Source organism: Lithobates pipiens, unplaced genomic scaffold (assembly GCF_037356315.1).
Source record: "Lithobates pipiens isolate NorthernLeopardFrog02 unplaced genomic scaffold, aLitPip1_a1.2 Scaffold_23, whole genome shotgun sequence".
NCBI lineage: Eukaryota > Metazoa > Chordata > Amphibia > Anura > Ranidae > Lithobates > Lithobates pipiens.
The window spans coordinates 81,677,724-81,691,430 of record NW_027507785.1 but is presented as its reverse complement, the minus strand read 5'-3'; the positions used below and the strand labels follow the sequence as shown (position 1 = coordinate 81,691,430).

Genomic DNA, 13,707 nt, shown 5'->3' with positions numbered 1-13,707 from the left:
GAAGCCGTTAATCGGCAATGGGCGGTTGTTAAGTGGTTAAATGAAGCACATTTAAGTGCCTCCATCCAACTCCCTTTTATACGTATGTAGGCAGTAGTGGCACGCCTGCAGAATGACCTCAGTCATTCGAAATTAGGTAATTTTGTGCCTGTGATGCTGCCTACACATTGTTGATGTTTACATTCCTCTGAATAAGTCATTCACTTAGGTGGCAGCTCAGAAGGACCTCGGCCTTCAGTCATTCACACTGGCATGTGAATTACTTATTCAGGGGAGATGTGAATATCAACAATGTCTAGGCAGTATCACAGGCACAGAACGACCTCAATCTTCAATCATTCAGAATAACTGAAGGTTGAGGTCATTCTGCATGTATGCCGACACTACCTATGTATTGTGTATGTTTACACCCCCTTTAATAAGTCATTCACTAGGTGGCAGCGCAGAAGGAACTCAGCCTTCAGTAATTCACATGAGTTATTCGGGAGAGATGTAAACATCAACAATGTGCAGGGGACATAGGCGGCAGAATGTCCTTGATCTTCAGTCATTAAGAATGACTGAAGGCTGAGGTCATTCTACGCCTGTGCCGCCGCTACCTATACATTGTTTATGTTTATGTAGGCAGCAGCAGCTCATAAAGCCATGTCTATTTACCCTGTATGCATGTAAACATTTGCACAAATGTTTACATGCATACAGCAAAATTGGACTGTGGATGTACATTTTTCAGTCTTTTGGGCCAAAATGGTCCATTGCTGCTTAGCGACTGCTGTCAAGTTGTTTCTCCATATGGAGAGTTCAATACTGATTCCAGTATAATTGTGTGAGGCCACTGTCCATCTAAGTTTTATCCTGTGCTGAGCCTTGATAAAGGAGGAGTGGTGTTACCCCTCAAATGCACTGGCTTTCTTTATATTACTTTTTCTTATTTTTTACCAACAAATAAAATTATCTTGGGTGCTTATATCTGGTTTTGGTCTGGCGCTCCTTTCTGTATTTTTATGAACCACAACAGAGCCGTGTGAATTTGCCCATAGCATACAATACTGCTCAGATCTTCAGATCAATATTTATTATAGATATGCATACAGAGCGTTGTACACGGTATGCATGAGCCCCAAGCAGCATTAGTATCACCTTCAGTGAAAACCACATATCAAAACCTCCGGTAGATCCAGAGATATAAGTATCTGAAACTGTATAGAATTTCAACTCTTACTGTGAAAGCACATTGCACATACGTACATTTTATTCATTAGTTTTCAGAACTCTCATAAGAAATAGTTAAGTTTTCCTGTTCGCCTCGGATTCTAGTTTTTTTTTCACCTATTGGCTGAGCCATGTAGTGGGTGGATGGAGTTGTCGAAGTCACTTGGAGAATTTCTGTACAGTAATGACCTAACGGCTTTCCGTGAGACCTGAGAGTCTGGAGGAGGCCAGTCCCCATGACTGCACACCCCTACCGGACCCCAACTGACTCTGAACTGTTTTCTACACAAGCCACACTTTTTCCATTAACATCTGGAGGGAAAGAAAACAGATTCGGCTTCCTCGTATTAAATGGGCAATCATCCTTCGATGTCTTAAGATAAAGCTTCAGTTGTGTTAGAGACATGTCCGTTTATCCAGCTGTGGTAAGTCGACTGTTTTCACGTTTCATCTCTGAGATCTAAGTTCCTAACAAAACGATAGCTGAGCATTCGCATGCTGTTTCTATTATGAGCAGACATTGGCATGCATATTGCAGTTTGTTTTGCATGCTGCAACTTTTTCCGTTGCTCTAGGTGGACAAGCATGCTTTAGGGAATTCCTGTGTATTCTGTGTTGTGTCAAACAATACAAAGCTACCAATATGTTGTTAACTAGGAACTAGGTAGTTTTTTTTTTTTTAGATATGCAGTATGAAAATCATTTTAAAGTGTATGTATTAGTGTATTTTTTCTTGTTTCGGATAGAGAAGAACCCCTGTTTAAGTGGTATTGAAGCCTAATTTTTTTACTACTGCTGATAAGAACACTTGCGCTCAGTGCTTCTTCTCAATGCGCTAAAGTTCTCTTTTTCTCCTAAATCAGCTGGTACCTGTGGTGCCGGCTTTACTTTCCAATGTAAAGGTGGCTCCTTGGTTTACAGGCTGCTATGGAGTCACTATTTGTGTGTGCTGCCATGTCAAACTATACCCTGTAAGTCCTTGTACACACCGTCGGACATTCCAACGGAAAATGTCCGATCGGACCGTGTTGTCAGATAATCCGACCGTGTGTGTGGGCTCCATCGGACTGTTTCCGTCGGAATATCCGACCGACAAAGTTTTAGATCTGGGCTATAAAATTTTTCGACAACATGATCTGATCGGACTTTGTCTGATCGTTTGTAGAGAATTCCGATCGGACAAAGTGCCACGCATGCTCAGATCAAATTCCTAGACCAAAGCTATTGGCTACTAGCCTGAACGTAGTCCCGTCGTAATGAAATTACGTCATCACGTTCTGAACGATCGGATTTTCCGACAACTTTGTCCGACCGTGTGTATGCAACACCAGTTTCGGACAAAATCCGTCTGACAAAATCCGATGGATTTTGTTGTCGGAATGTCCGACCGTGTGTACAAGGGCTTAGATTGCTGCCTGCACTGACATGCCTCCCAAGCATCATTTAATACATTTATTTATGTTTTATTTATTTCAGGTACTGATATAGCGCCGTCAATTTATGCAGCACTTTACATATGTATTATACATTCACATCAGTCCCAGCCCTCAAGGAGCTTGCAATCTAAGGTCCCTAACTCACATTCATACATACACATACTAGGGCCAATTTAGACAGGAGCCAATTAATCTACAGCTGTGGCCAAAAGTTTTGAGAATGACACAAATATTAATTTTCACAAAGTCTGTTGCCTCAGTTTTTATGATGGCAATTGCATATACTCCAGCATATTATGAAGAGTGATCAGATGAACTGCAATTAATTGCAAAGTCCCTCTTTGCAATGAAAATTAACTTAATCCCATAAACATTTCCACTGCATTTTTGAAGAAGGCTTCAGGGCATCCAAGAAAGTCCAGCAAGCACCAGGACCATCTCCTACAGTTGATTCAGCTGTGGGATTGGGGCACCACCAGTGCAGAGCTTGCTCAGAAATGGCAGCAGACAGGTGTGAGTACATCTGTACACACAGTGAGGCAAAGACCTTTGGATGATGGCCTGGTGTCACGAAGGGCAGCAAAGAAGCCACTTCTCTCCAGGAAAAACATCAGGGACCGACTGATATTCTGCAAAAGGTACAGGAATTGGACTGCTGAGGACTGGCTTAGTCATTTTCTCTGATGAATCCGCTTTCCGATTGTTTGGGGCATCCAGAAAAAACCTTGTCTGAAGAAGAAATGCTGAGCGTTACCATCATTCCTGTGTCATGCCAACAGTAAAGCATCCTGAGACCATTCATGTGTGGGGTTTGCTTCTCAGACAATTTTGAACAGCCATGAATAAAGAATGGTACAAAAACATCCTCCGAGAGCAAATTCTCCCAACCATCCAAGAACAGTTAGGTGACGAGCAATGCCTTTTGCAGCATGAATTAGCACCTTGCCATAAGGCAAAAGTGATAACTAAGTGATAATCAAGCATTGATTATGCAAGAATGGTCTGCCATCAGTCAGGATGTAGCCCAGAAGTTGATGGACAGCATTGCCAAGGCAAATTGCAGGGGTCTTGAAAAAAGGATGAACACTGCAAATATTAACTCTTTGCATAAACGTAATGTAACTGTCAATAAAAGCCTTTAAAACTTATGAAATGCTTGTAAACATACTTCAGTATACCATAGTAACATCTGACAAAAATATCGAAAAAACACTCAAGCGGCAATGTAAAATGTAATATTTGTATCATTCTCAAAACTTTTGGCTATGGCTGTACCAGCATGTCTTTGGAGTGTGGGAGTAAATTGTAGTACCCAGAGGAAACCCACACAGGCACATGGAGAACATGCAAACTCTGTGCAGATGGTGCCATGGTTGGGATTTGGATCAATGACCCTAGTGCTGCTAGGCAGAAGTGCTAACCACTTAGCCACGGTGCTGGCCTGTAATAAATGTAGCTTGTAAGCACCATGCATGCATAATGTTACTATGAATTATTGGACATGTAGTCCAAGGGTGGGGGATCTGCTGGCTGTGAATAAAGTAATGAATGCGCACCCACAACTGGAAGTTCTGGGGAAGCTACAACAGTAATCCGAGGCTGTGATGTGAAAATAAAAGTAAGTGTCTCTTTAAGGGGTTAGTTGACCTTTAAAGTGTTACTAAACCCAGGACTCTGCATTCATTATATCTGGTCTCCCACAGTACATAGGACATGGAAATGCAATTATTGTAGTAAATATAAACTGCTAAATACCTTTTCTCATCAGCAGTATATAGCATTCTTGTGACTTCTATCAGTGTGAAGCCAAGCACTGATATAGCTTCTAGGAGGAGTTTTCTGACTGACCTATGAGGCTGCAAGACCCCTGACCCTCTGTCTGGATAGTGCTGATTGGCCCTGTGTTGATCACATCCTCCCAAGAAAAAAAAACTCTAGCAATACACACCAAACTGAGGATGTGCAGCCTGGTGTATTTAGAATATTTTCACCTGGTGATCCTGCCAGTAATGCACTTCCTGTCCTAAGGTGACAACGCTTTTACTCACTGTACTGTATTTATGGAGAAACAATGTTGTCATCCTAGTACAGGACTACAACACCTCCTTCTCTAAACAATTAAGCAGATGATTGTGTAGTTTTCAGAGATAGCTGGGAACAATGTAAAGCCGGCCATAGACTGTTAGAATCTCGACCGGTTCAGCAGAGACTGGCCGAGATTCAAATCATGTATGGACAGGTTGAATGTACCCAAGTTGACCGATCAATCAACTTGGGTACAACCAGCCTGTCGGATTTTACATGCAATTATTGCTAGCGGCTATTATAGCTGTTAGCAATAATCCCTGTGTTCTCCCGGCTCCACAGGGGGATACTGACTGTGTTGATGGGGAAATTGAGCGGTTTTCAACCTGTGGTTGAAGGAGAGAAAATCACTCACGCACAGAAAGTTATCATCAAACAAGATTTCTTTCAGGATCGACATGTACAGTGGGGAAAATAATGATTTGATCCCCTGCCGATTTTGTAGGTTTGCCCACTTACAGAGAAATGAGGGGTCTATAATTTTTATCATAGGTGTATTTTAAATGATAGAGACAATATCATCCAAAAATCTAGAAAAAAAAACCACATAAAACAAATGCTATAAATTAAGTTGCAGTTCAGTGAGCAAAATAAGAATTTGATCCCCAAGTAAAACATGACTTATTACTTGGTGGAGGAACCCTTGTTGGTAAGCATGGAGATAAGACGTTTCTTGTAGTTGGTTACCAGGTTTGCACACATCTCAGAAGGAATTTTTGGTCCACTTTTCTTTACAGGTATTCTCTAAATCCTTAAGCCCCGTACACACGAGAGGACTTATGTCCGACAGACTTCCGAAGGAGTTCCGTCGGAGTTCTGCTGGAATTCCGACGGAGTTCTGACAGACTTTTCGGCTGAGCGGACTTGGCCACACACAATCACACTAAACTCCGACGGATTCGAACGTGATGACGTACGACTGGATTCGAATAAGGAAGTTCATAGCCAGTAGCCAATAGCTGCCCTAGCGTCGGTTTTAGTCCGTCGGAATAGCATACACACGAGCAAATTTTTCGAAGGGACCGGGTCCGGCGGAGTTCCCTCGGAAAAATTTGAAGCATGTTCCATATTCTAAAGTCCTTCGGACTTTGGCGAGTCAAAAGTCTGTTGCAGCCCACACACGATCGAATAGTCTGACGGACTCAGTCCGTCGGACTTTGGATGTTGAAAAGTCCGCTCGTGTGTACGGAGCATTAAGGTTTCTTGGCTGGCCACTTCATGACCTTAATGTGCTGATTCTTGAGCCACTCCTTTGTTGCCTTGGCAATATGTTTTTGGTCATTGTCATGCTGGAAGACCCATCCACGACCCATCTTCAGTGTTCTGGCTGAGGGAAGAAGGTTCTCATCCAAGATTTTACAATACATGGTCCTTTCCATTGGCCCCTCAATGCGGCAAAGTCTGCCTTTTTCCTTTTAGCAGAGAAACAGTCCTAAAGTATCATGTTTTATAGGCAGCATGTCTTCCTCCAAACACGGCAAGTCCAGTTAATGATAAAGAGCTACATTTTGGTCTCATCTGACCATAGCACTTTCTCCCAATCCTTCTCTGAATCTTTTAGATGTCCATTGCCAAACTTCAGACGGGCCTGTACATGTGCCTTCTTGATAAAGGGGACCTTGTGGGCGCTGCAGGATTTCAATCTATGGCGGAGTATTGTGTTACCAATGGTTTGTTTGGTGACTGTGGTCCCAACTACCTTGAGATCATTCACAAGCTCCTCCTATGTAGTTCTGGGCTGATCCCTCACTTTTCTTATGATCATCCTTACCCCATGAGGTGAAATCTTGCATGGAGCTCCAGACTGAGGGCGGTTGATGGTTATGTTGTATTTCTTCCATTTGCGAATTGCTCCAGCATTTGTCTCCTTCTCGCCAACCTTCTTGCTGATGGTCTTATAGCCCACTACAGCCTTGTGCAGGTCTACAATCTTGTCCCTGATGTCCTTTGACAGCTCTTTGGTCTTGCCCATGATGGTGAGGTTTAAATGGAAGAAAGAGATTCTGTGGACGGGTGTCTTTTATACACATAACAAGTTGTCGTTAGGAGCACCTTCTTAACCACTTGCTTACTGGGCACTTAAACACCCTTCCTGCCCAGACCAATTTTCAGCTTTCGGTGCTCTCACACTTTGAATGACAATTACTCAGTCATGCAACACTGTACCCAAATGAATTTTTTGTCCTTTTTTTCCCACAAATAGAGCTTTCTTTTGGTGGTATTTGATCACCTCTGGGGTTTTTATTTTTTGCGCTATAAATGAAAAAAGACCGAAAATTTTGAAAAAAAAACGCATATTTCTTTGTTTCTGTGACAGAATTATGCAAATTATTAATTTTTCTTCATAAATTTTGGCCACAATTTATACTGCTACATATCTTTGGTAAAAATAACCCAAATTAGTGGATATTATTTGGTCTTTGTGAAAGTTAGAGAGTCTACAAGCTGTGGTGTGAATCGCACAAAATTGATCACATCTGATGTACTGATGGCCTATCTCGCTTCTTGTGACCCGAACAAGTCAGGAAAGTACAAATACCCCCCAAATGACCCCTTTTTGGAAAGTAGACATTCCAATGTATTTAGTAAGAGGCATAGTGAGCTTTTTGATGTTGTTATTTTTTTCCCACAATTCTTTGCAAAATTAAGATTTTTAATTTTTTTTATTTTTCTCCACAAAATTGTCATTGTAATAGGTTATTTATCTCACATGGCATGTGTATACCACAAATGACATCCCCAAAAAATTCTGCTACTCCTCCTGAGTATTACAATACCACATGTGTGGGACTTTTTCACAGCCTGGCCACATAGAGAGGCCCAACATGCAGGGAGCGCCATCACGTGTTCTAGGAACATAAATTACACATCTAACTTGTTGACTACTTATTACACTTTTGAAGCACCAGGACAATGACACGTGACACTGATGACAGATGGCACTGATACGTGGCAATGATGACACTTATACGTGGCACTGATGACAGGTGGCACTAATATGTGGCACTGATAACACGTGGCACTTATACGTGACACTGATGACACGTGGCACTTATACGTGGCACTGAAGACACGTGGCACTTATACGTGGCACTGAAGACACGTGGCACTAATACGTGGCACTGATGACAGATGGCACTAATACGTGCCACCGATGACAGATGGCACTAATACGTGGCACCGATGATGCGTGACACTGATGACAGATGGCACTGATAAGTGGCATTGATGACACGTGACACTGACAACAGATGGCACGTGACACTGACAGGTGGCACTGATGACAAATGGCACTGATACGTGGCACTGATGACAGATTGCACTAATACATGGCACTGATGACAGATGGCACTATGTGGCACTGATGACACGTGGCACTGATGATAGATGGCACTTATACGTGGCACTGATGACAGATGGCACTGGGGACAAATGGCACTGACAACAGGTGGCACTGGGGACAGATAGCACTAACAGGTGGCACTGGGGGCAGGTGGCACTGAGGGCAGGTAGCACTGGGGTGGATGGCACTGGGGCGGATGGCACTGGGGCAGGATGGCACTGGGGCAGGATGGCAACGGGGGAGGATGGCACTGTTTTTTACTTTTTTTTTTTTACACTGACGGCCACTGCAGCCGTTCATCTCTCCCCTCTCACACTCTGTCTGTGTGAGGAGGGAGAGCGGCGCTGAGAGATGATCTCATATGTTTACATATGAGATCATCTCCCATTGGACACGCCGATCGCGCTGTAAACGGCCGCTGTGATTGGCTGTTTACAGCGATCTGTGTTTGCCTGTCCCCGGGGGACACAGCAAACACAGAACTTCCCCGATGCACGCCCGCGGCGGTGCGCATTGCGGAAGTAAACATTAGGACGGCCACCCAGACGAAAGCGCCTGCTCTACGGCCGTCATTCGGCTATAGGGCGGGCGCGAGGAGGTTAAATTGACAGAACTATTCTGTGTCCCTCATGAGCACATATAGTAGCCGGTCTGTGGGAGCCAGAATTATTGTTGGTTGGTAGGGGATCAAATACTTATTTTACTCACTGAACTGTAATTTAATTTATAAAATTCGTATCATATGTTTTTTTTCTGGATTTTTGGTTGATATTCTGTCTCTATTATTTAAAATACACCTATGATAAAAAAATTATAGACTTTTCATTTCTTTGTAAGTGGGCAAACGTACAAAATCTACAGGGGATCAAATAATTATGTATTTGGTTCCATTTATCTATCCAGTATAACAAAACACTTTAACCACTTGCCGACCGCCTCACGCCGATGTACGTCATCAGAATGGCACGGGCAGGCATAAGCACATATATGTACGTCCTTTGCCTCCCGCGGGTCGGGGGCCCGATCGGGCCCCCGCCCGGTGCCTGCGGCGGTCGGTTTTCGTTCGGGAGCGATCCCGGACGAGGGGACGGCCATTCATTCATGGCCACCCCCTCGCGATCGCTCCCGACGAATGGAAATCCCCGGTGACATCACTTCCTCTCCTGTAATGTAAACACAGGAGAGGAAGTGATGTATTCTCTCCTCCGTGTCGGTATTTTTCGTTCCGACACGGAGGAGAGCGGATCAGTGAGTTGCACCAACACATCCCACACACAGTAGAACATGCCAGGCACACTCACACCCCCCCTTTACCCCCCGATCACCCCCCCAATTACCCCTGCCCCCCAGTCACAGTGACACCAATGTCATTTTTTTTTTATTTTTTTATTTTTTTGCATTGGTGTCATTTGTGACTGTAATAACTGTTAGGGCAGTTAGGGTTAGCCCCCTTTAGTTCTAATGTACCCCCCTAACCCCCCCAATAAAGGTTTAACCCCGTGATCACCCCCCGTCGCCAGTGTCACTAAGGCTGGGTTCACATTGCAGCGGTTTATGAGAACGAATGTGATTCGCACCGCACTGCAGTGCAAATCACATCCGATCTCTGTGCGATTCGAGTTCAGCCATTCGCCGCACCCGCCACACCCGCCGCACCCGCCGCAAATTCGCACGGGACCCTTTTTTTGGCCCGCAGCAGAATCGGATCGCATGGGTGTTCACACCATGCGATCCGAGTTTGCAGATCGCACTGCGATATGCGAACTGATCTGGGGGTGTCAGTAACATTTCACTGACACTCCCAGCAGTTCGCATAGGGCAGTGTGAACTGCCGCCGGGAGGCATGCGATGCGGGAACCCGCCGCGGATTCGCGGCGTTTCCGCATCGCTCCAGTGTGAACCCAGCCTAATAAGCGATCATTTTTCTGATCGCCGTATTAGTGTCACAGGTGACGCTAGTTAGGCAGGTAGGTATTTAGGTTCGCCGCAGCTTTTTATAGCGCTAGGGACCCCCATATACTACCGCATAAAGCCCCCTGATTGCCCCCTAGTTAACCCTTTCACCAGTGATCACCATATAACTGTTACAGGTGACGCTGGTTGGTTAGTTATTTTTTTATAGTTTCAGGGCACCCGCCATTTATTACCTAATAAAGGTTTAACCCCCTGATCACCCGGCAGGTGTCATTTGTGACTAATAACTGTTAGGGCAGTTAGGGTTAGCCCCCTTTAGTTCTAAGGTACCCCCCTAACCCCCCCAATAAAGGTTTAACCCCGTGATCACCCCCCGTCGCCAGTGTCACTAAGGCTGGGTTCACATTGCAGCGGTTTATGAGAACGGATGTGATTCGCACCGCACTGCAGTGCAAATCACATCCGATCTCTGTGCGATTCGAGTTCAGCTATACAGATAGTATGGCTGAATTCGTGTCGCACCCGCCGCACCCGCCGCAAACTCGCACGGGACCCTTTTTTTGGTCCGCAGCAGAATCGGATCGCATGGGTGTTCACACCATGCGATCCAAGTTTGCAGATCGCACTGCGATATGCGAACTGATCTGGGGGTGTCATTAACATTTCACTGACACTCCCAGCAGTTCGCATAGGGCAGTGTGAACTGCCGCCGGGAGGCATGCGATGCGGGAACCCGCCGCGCATTCGTGGCGTTCCCGCATCGCTCCAGTGTGAACCCAGCCTAATAAGCGATCGTTTTTCTGATCGCTGTATTAGTGTCACAGGTGACGCTAGTTAGGCAGGTAGGTATTTAGGTTCGCCGCAGCTTTTTATAGCGCCAGGGACCCCCATATACTACCGCATAAAGCCCCCTGATTGCCCCCTAGTTAACCCTTTCACCAGTGATCACCATATAACTGTTACAGGTGACGCTGGTTGGTTAGTTATTTTTTTATAGTTTCAGGGCACCCGCCATTTATTACCTAGTCTCACTAGTGTACCCCTAAATTTAGGGGTGTCTACTTTCTAAAATGGGGTCATTTGGGGGGGGGGGGTTTGTGCCATCTTGGCATTTTATGGCCTTCAAAACTGTAACGCCCTTAGAAAGCCTGAAGGCGGTGCTTGGTTTTTGGGGCCCCGTACGCGGCTAGGCTCCCAAAAAGTCCCACATATGTGGTATCCCCGTACTCAGGAGAAGCAGCAGAATTTATTTTGGGGTGTCATTTCACATATGCCCATGGCATGCGTGAGCAATATATCATTTAGTGACAACTTTGTGAAAAAAAAAAAAAGTTTGTAATTTTCCCGCAACTTGTGGCAAAATATAAAATATTCCATGGACTCAACATGCCTCTCAGCAAATAGCTTGGGGTGTCTACTTTCTAAAATGGGGTCATTTGTGGGGGTTTTGTGCCATCTTGGCATTTTATGGCCTTCAAAACTGTAATAGGTAGTGAGAAGTGAACTCAAAAAATTACGCCCTTAGAAAGCCTGAAGGCGGTGCTTGGTTTTCGGGGCCCCGTACGCGGCTAGGCTCCCAAAAAGTCCCACATATGTGGTATCCCCGTACTCAGGAGAAGCAGCAGAATTTATTTTGGGGTGTCATTTCACATATGCCCATGGCATGCATGAGCAATATATCATTTAGTGACAACTTTGTGAAAAAAAAAAAAAAAAAAAAAAAGTTTGTAATTTTCCCGCAACTTGTGGCAAAATATAAAATATTCCATGGACTCAACATGCCTCTCAGCAAATAGCTTGGGGTGTCTACTTTCTAAAATGGGGTCATTTGTGGGGGTTTTGTGCCATCTTGGCATTTTATGGCCTTCAAAACTGTAATAGGTAGTGAGGCGTGAAATCAAAAATTGACGCCCTTAGAAAGCCTGAAGGCGGTGCTTGGTTTTCGGGGCCCTGTACGCGGCTAGGCTCCCAAAAAGTCCCACATATGTGGTATCCCCGTACTCAGGAGAAGCAGCAGAATTTATTTTGGGGTGTCATTTCACATACGCCCATAGCATGTGTGAGCAATATATCATTTAGTGACAACTTTGTGTAAAAAAAAAAAAAAAATTTTTTTTTTGTCATTATTCAATCGCTTGAGGCAAAAAAATAAAATATTCAATGGGCTCAACATGCCTCTTATCAATTTCCTTAGGGGGTCTACTTTCCAAAATGGGGTCATTTGGGGGGGTTTTGTACTGCCCTGTCATTTTAGCACCTCAAGAAATGAGATAGGCAGTCGTAAACTAAAAGCTGCGTAAATTCCAGAAAACGTACCTTAGTTTGTAGATGTGACAACTTTTGCGCAAACCAATAAATATACAATTATTGACTTTTTTTTTACCAAAGACATGTGGCTGAATACATTTTGTCCTAAATGTATGACTAAAATTGAGTTTATTGGATTTTTCTAATAACAAAAAGTAGAAAATATCATTTTTTTTCAAAATTTGCGGTCTTTTTACGTTTATATCGCAAAAAATAAAAATCGCAGAGGCAATCAAATACCATCAAAAGAAAGCTCTATTTGTGGGAAGAAAAGGACGCAAATTTTGTTTGGGTACAACATTGCATGACCGCGCAATTACCAGTTAAAGCAGCGCAGTGCCAAAGTGTAAAAAGACCTCTGGTCATTTACCAGCAAAATGGTCCGGTCTGAAAGTGGTTAAAATGTCTATTTAACAGGCCAAAAAGAAACACAAAGAGAAGTTCATTGTTAGGGTTTACATACCCTACCTTTTAAAAAATGGTCGGTGCTAGGAGGACGCAGCAAAGAGAAGAATCAAGTGGCAGGGGAAGGCAATGCAAAATGATGGAGAAAATGAAAAATTCTCAGCATGAATGTCACAGGTAGAAGGTGTAGTAGGTGAACCTGCACATTCTAGGGATGCATGCTCCTCAGCTGTCATACAAGAAGACAAAGTTATGATCATGGAACTTTTCACAGCTGTTTTCTATAACGTTATTTTTAGGGACCACTGCTGTGCAGCGTAGAGCCTGCATAGGGGGGAGATGGCAAACTTGTAGCAGCTGCAAGAGGGACCTGGACACAGGGGGCCATTCCATTCATTACAAGGCAGTTTATAACTGCCAAAGTGTATTTAAAGGATGATTGTTATGAAAATATGTTTTCTAAATGGTCTGTTACTGGCAGAGCCTTATTTATTATACAGATGCTCCTGGACAGGGCTTGTTCACATCAACCTGCACGCTAAAACACATGGGCAGTGGTGTGCATTGTGTAATGCCTTGTACACACGGTTGAACATTCCAACCACAAAATCCATCTGATTTTTTTCTGACGGATTTTGTCCGAAACTGGTGTTGCATACACACGGTCCGACAACGTTGTCGGAAAATCCAATCGTTCGGAACATGGTGACGTTCCTTGCGTATGACGGGACTATGTAGAGGCTAGTAGTTTGATCTGAGTATGCGTGGCACTTTGTCGGTCGGAATTCTCTACAAACGATCGGATGAAGTCTGATCTGATTTTTTTGTCAGAAAATTTTAGATCCTGCTCTCAAATTTTTTTGAGAGTCCGAAAAAGTCTGATAGAGCCCACACACAATCAGATTTTCCGACAATATAATCCGATCGGACCTTTTCCGTCGGAATTTCCGACCGTGTGTACAGGGCATAAGGGTTGAAGAGGTGTACTGCTTGCTTTTTTTTTCT

General features: G+C 44.1%; 1 protein-coding gene across 2 annotated transcripts in view; it reads left to right on the top strand.

Annotated features, from left to right (window-relative positions):
• PRICKLE2 (prickle planar cell polarity protein 2) overlaps positions 1-13,707 on the top strand; it is a 451,504-nt gene that overhangs the window by 189,115 nt on the left and 248,682 nt on the right. Inside the window, exon 1 of one of the 2 annotated variants that reach the window (XM_077451952.1) lies at positions 1,423-1,637. The exons of the other annotated variant lie outside the window; for it this stretch is intronic. The gene's annotated coding sequence lies outside the window, so the exon portion shown is untranslated. Of the gene's footprint in view, positions 1-1,422; positions 1,638-13,707 lie in introns of those variants that run through there. 2 annotated transcript variants of the gene reach the window in all.